Below are 6,000 nucleotides of genomic sequence, written 5' to 3' on the forward strand. Positions count from 1 at the left end.
CAATCGAACCCTAAACCGTAGAGAAGAACAAAATCCCCACCAATTCGCTATAACAGGGAAGAACCAAAGATTCCCAAATCAACCCTTTCGCCCCCAAATCGCGCAACCTGCACAAAAGATTCAAGAAACACAATCGCATACTCAAATACCCAAGGAAAACCCCAATCGTAAGAACTAGATTCCAAAATCCCCAAATTCCATATTTCATAAACTCTAGCCAGGAACAGAGCATAGGGAAAGAAAAAAAGTCCTCTACAAAGTTGAATCAGAGAAGGAGAAAACGAAAATCCAAAAAGGAACCCCAAGATCCCCCAAACAAAACCCCAAGCCAACGCCATGCACTACCACGAAAACTTCCACTAACTAAGACCCTTTCCGCTGTAAAGATGCCAGCGAACAAACCCACACATCTTGGAGATGAGTCGTGTCTGAGCCACCGGACCTAGCCTCTCTCCCTACGAAACGAACCAGAATGAGAAGAAGAAGAAGAAGGATACTTTGCAAGATCGAAACAACAACGGAGATGAGGGACAAGAAAGGTGTCTCCCTCTTATGCCGAAAACGAACTCAAATCGAAACAGAGAAAACGAAGGCCTCCTCCTTGCCATGCTTATTGCACGAAGAAGAACCAACCCAAAATGGGTTTGATCGAGAGAAAATAAAAACAAGCCAAGGATTTTCAAAAACCAAAAGCTGACAAAAGAAAATATGAATTCCTAAAAGCGTGAGTCATCCATTTGAAAGTTAATCTAGATTCAATCCTATGTATCAGATTAAGATTTTGGAATTAATTAAGAATTGCTAAACATTTAGTGACTTCTAATTACTTAACATGTCACCATGCATACAACTTAAAAATGACACGTTACCATTATCTTCTGTCATATCATCAATCCATTAACTTGTTTTTTTTTTTTAACGAAAGGAACGCCGTTGACGCAAAATTTACTAAGGACCAAGTGGACAATATTTTTAAAACAAGGGATCTAATGACACAACCCAACAAAACTGGGGACAAAATAGGCTATTAAGCCTAAGAAAAATGTTAACTCCTCTTACCTCTAATCTAAGCAAAACCCCTTCACTGGTACAGTAAAGGAAAACGACAACAATTATTTTTGCCTATCCACACCGATTCTGTAACCGAGGTATATACAGACGAGGCAAAAAGTTGTCTCGGTTCTGAACTGAGGTAAAAAAGTGTATGTTTTTGCCTCGGTTCAAATGAAATTGAAGCAGTAAAGAGTGTTCATTTTTCTACTCTTTTTTTCGCCAAACTTTTGACCTCGGTTGCTGATGAACCGAGGTAGTAAAGGAGAATCTTATCTCGGTTTGGAGTTGAACCGAGGCAATAGAAACTGCAAAAATATTAAAAGTAATATTTTATTCAAAAGCATCACATATTTCAGAATTTTACTTTTAACACTCTCTCGAGAATAAAAGACGACAAATACATTTTAATGAACCCGTAAAAAAGGGAGGCTATGACCAAAAAAACTAAGAAGATAGAAGTGGTAGCAATACAAGAGTACATTTCCATAATAAAAAAAAGTAATTATATATACAATTATGTCAAAGCATGTTCGTCCCTGTTGGTTCATATATTTTTAAATAAAAGAAGGAACTTAGATGACTACTATATTACATATCTAATTGCAAGAGGATTAAGACTTAGATTTCACAATTTAAACCTCCTCCGACGAAAGATCAAGAGCAAAATATCAATCACAGCCCTGTTTGAGAAACATGTTTCCCCCAGTAGCACGAAATAAAATTCTTTCGAAAGGAACTGATTTTTCCCTTGAAAGAACTCCACTGATAAAGCCCAACTTAATTTGCTTTGTTGACGTCTCCTCCTGAGCATAAATTTACCAAGTGTGAGAAAGAGAACAAATTTGTAAAGTAACAAATACAAAATACAAAGCTTGGGAAGTTTGGGTGTTTTTACTTGAGGATATTAACAATAGTGGGATTGATGGAAGTGATGCAGAAAAGGCGATATGGTGGGAACAAGAACAAGAACGGAAATTGTTTCGTGGAAGGGCAGATGCATTCATTCCAAAGATGCATCAAGTACAAGGTATGAATGATATTATCATGAAAATCTAAGCACTATTCACACAACTGACAAATATTTACCTAACAATGTACTAGGAGGATAATACTATATATATATATATAAAAGTGTGTGTGTTTTTTCCTGCCTTAGAAAATCATGCAGCATTGAAAAGGCTCCAATAAATTAGTATGCATAAAAAAACAATTACATTTGCTTCTCCTAAAAATGTTTCTAAAATGGTTTTAGAAAGGCTATTTCAGTGGATCAATGACAACTCGAGGGAGTTTCATAATATATACATTTTCTATTCCCTGCATGTGGAATGAATCCAGGAAGAAATTACGGAAGATCAAGGTCCCTGCCATGCCATGTTTCTTTTGAGGAATAATTCTCTTTGTCAATCTATTTCACAAACCTTTCAACTTTACTGAGATGTGCTTTGGAGTTGTTAACAGGGCATCAAAGATGAGCTATATATCATCTTCAACGCTTATGAGTTGTGGGAAGATCTACTTTTGGAAGTGCCAATTTCAGAATATCTAACTAATAATATGCTAGATTATAAGAACAACCATAAACCCAGTAAGGATTGTACCTCCATTTTCTTCATCTCCATTTCAGCTTTTCTAATCTGGTGATTTTCTCAGGCTTGAAACTTCACCTTTTCACGCTTGAACCTAAATAAAGGTTTAACAAACAAACTTTGTTAACAGTCAACATTGGAATAAGATAAACCCTCACATTGGAATAAACCCTCAACATCTCCACCATTGATTTTGATCCATGTACAGAGAGACTGGGTTTGTATTTGATATTTCATATGCTAAGTATAATGAAATTTTCATATCAAATCTAGTAAGACCCGCAAGTTACTCTTTCTACCTTTCCGTTGGACCCACCTAGAGATTTCCAAATCTGTTAGGTATATAAAAAAGAAAAATCTACCATAAATATTCAACATGCTACATAAGAGAAAAAAATTATATATTATAGATGATACATTTGATAAAGAAGAAAGATAAAAAAGTAACAAGTGTTGAATATATATATATATATATATATATATATATATATATATATATATATATATATATATATATATATGTATGTATGTCATCTTTAATGAAACCGTGATGTATCCGTAAAAAGGAAAAAAAAAAGTCATGGCTACTGTCAAAATCCAGTAGTATAAGAAATGTGCGATTATCTTTGATTGAATAGTTATCTCAATACTACGAGCAAATCAATACATCATTGGCCAAATATCAATATTATACATGCACTTACCAACACAACATTTAGAGCAGGCTACTCCAAGATGGGGTTATATCAAATTAAATAATTGTATAAAATTCCTCATCAGTTAATAAAAGTGATAAATATTGCTCTTAGACACATTGGACCGTCAAAAGTTAACTTGTTAATAATCTCAGTCTATATCATGAATTGGTTATGCATCAGAGAGATTCCCAAAGACAAACCACCGTCCTTAGCATAAGTGCTGATGTCCCTGTCTAAGTTATCGTCACTTGCAAATCGTATAATGGAACTTGAAACAACCGTGCAAATACTTCCTATAAAAAAAGTTACAAAATAAACACAAACGCATCAGAGAGATTCCCATTAGACGAAGTCAACATTCTCCTTTGGAGTGCTGATGTCCCTGTCTATTTTTTCGTCATCTGCGTATGACTAAAACATTTAGAGTCTCTATTGTGATCTTTTAATATTCACACTAGACAGCAGAAGCTAGATCACAAGCCATGCAATCGCACGCAGTAACTTAGAGCAATAACATCACAATTGCAATTCAATCATGCTAAGAAATATTAAAAAAACAATAAAAAAACAAAACAAAACAATAGAAGTTTTAAAACACTTTACTTTACGAATCATCGAAGAAGATAAAGCTAATGCCTCAGATCGAAGTTTATATCATAGAAATGAATCTCATCCCAAGAACAAGCTTTCCTTCAATACATTCAGTTGATCAAAGAACAAGCTCAATAGTTAAGTAATTACCTGCCTCATCCCAAGCCATTGCTCGACTTTCCAGTGGACTCAATCCTCTAGCTTGATATTCAATCCTCTTGCAGGGGCTTGTTGATCCTCTTCTTCTTCCTTCTCACTACTTGAGTAATCATGCTCCTTCTGTGGCATAGGAACTATCAGTCTCAAATCATCTGCGTTTGAGTTTCTTGGTCTGTTTTTGGAGTGACTTTTCTCTCCTCCTTTTGACAATCCCAAAAACCACTTTTGTGCCTCATCCCACTTAGAAGGGGTTGGTTTTCCCATAGTTGTTCGATGGTGGTGGGGGATACGACGGCGACTTAATCTGCCAAAACGCAAACCACCAAACTGTAATCCTAACTGGACCGCTCAAAATAAAAAGAAAAATCAAAACAAAAAAAGGAGAGAAAGGGGATAACAGCTGAAGCAATGTAGATCTGAGATTGTTCACCATGCAACACTAAAATTGGGGATGGGGATCTGGATTAGAACCCTAGGAGCTGTTATCAAGAAGCTGCTTCACTCCCAAAGGTCACCGCTTGCTCTTCGCTCCAGAGGCGACGCACTCGCAGGCGAGGTGGAAGCCGCGCTCGCAGCCGTCGAACACGACGAGGTGTTGGTGGCTCCTAGTGGCGGCGTGGCAGGGCTTGGAACAAGCAGCGCAAAGAGCGAGGCCACCGCTTGGGAAGGCAGCGGGGGCTCCCAGTGGCGGCCCGGGGTTCTCATGATAAGTGGTGAAGACATCGGTGACGGAGTCCAGTAGGGTTTCAGCGAACAAGGAGGATGGCGAAGGGATCTCGGTCGATTCCACGAGCGAGCATCCTGATGGTGATTCTTGTGTTGTGGCTGCGGCGGGCGTTAAGGTTGAAGCGTAGAGAAGAGAGAGAAAGAAGAAAAGGAAAACGAAAGTGGAAGATGGGAGAGGAAGACGCTTGCGCGAGAAGAAGAATAAGAAAATATCAAGATACTGACTTGGTTATCTATTTCACCGGTTCCTAAACCATTTAAAGTCCATATTATATGCCTCGGGTTATCTGATGTATAAACCATTTAAATTTCATATTATATGCTTCGGGTATGTTATTATGCCTCGGTTTTGAGCAAAATCGAGGTAGTATCTCGTTGTAAAAAGATGAAGTGACGCGACTTTTATGCTTCGATTGGAGTTCTAGCAGAGATAGTAATATTTATAGGCATTGATTCATTTATAACCGAAGCATATAATCACTTAATATTTACGAAAATATCACCGCGTTTTTATATGCTTCAGTTTCAATAAAACCGAAGTGTATATAACGCGTTAAAAAAGCTCTTTTTTACTAGTGCTTGTTGTAATCCACTTCCAAACACATCCCGCTCCTAGACATTGACTTTGACACAACTTAAGAACTCTTTCTCAAACCCACACTCAAGGCTGCTAGAGTCCTTCCCTTCCTCAACCTCTCCAATCTAGTCTTTATAACTTCTAAATAGGCCTAAAACTACCTTTGGCCCATGAACATAATGAAAAAAACACTTAATTAAAGTTACTATTTTGAATCTAAAAGAAGAAAAGAAAGGAAACAAATTAAAACCTATTATAAATTTAACAATTTTACCTTTAAAACTTTAATTTTGATACTCTATGCTTGTGGGACATAATATCCAATATCTTCTTTGCATCATAATTGCATGTTAGCAATGTGTTGCCTTTAGGAAACATGTCACTTAACAACTCAAGTAATTTTGTGAAGCTTTTATCAGTTCACCCATTTCTTGCCTTCATAGTGAATAATTTAAGTAACATTTACAATTGAGTATACTTAGTGCATTTTGGATACAAAGGTTATTCTGCGTCACTGCACAAGTTTTCATACACATGACAACGTTGGAATGAGTCATGTCCAACATCACATATCATGTCCACTAACCGATCAGATATCTCTAAATCA

At 36.8% G+C, this 6,000-nt stretch overlaps 2 non-coding genes across 2 annotated transcripts; both read right to left on the reverse strand.

The window, feature by feature from the left end:
• Positions 1-3,510: 3,510 nt before the first annotated feature.
• On the reverse strand, positions 3,511-3,595 carry LOC148200976 (small nucleolar RNA R44/J54/Z268 family). Its single transcript, XR_015786426.1, has one exon. It is a non-coding gene; the product is annotated as a small nucleolar RNA R44/J54/Z268 family (small nucleolar RNA).
• Positions 3,596-3,661: 66 nt separating this feature from the next.
• Positions 3,662-3,748, reverse strand: LOC148200977 (small nucleolar RNA R44/J54/Z268 family). Its single transcript, XR_015786423.1, has one exon. It is a non-coding gene; the product is annotated as a small nucleolar RNA R44/J54/Z268 family (small nucleolar RNA).
• Positions 3,749-6,000: the final 2,252 nt, after the last annotated feature.

This window comes from Vigna umbellata, chromosome 4, assembly GCF_029865625.1.
Source record: "Vigna umbellata cultivar VRB3 chromosome 4, Vumbellata_1.0, whole genome shotgun sequence".
Lineage (NCBI taxonomy): Eukaryota > Viridiplantae > Streptophyta > Magnoliopsida > Fabales > Fabaceae > Vigna > Vigna umbellata.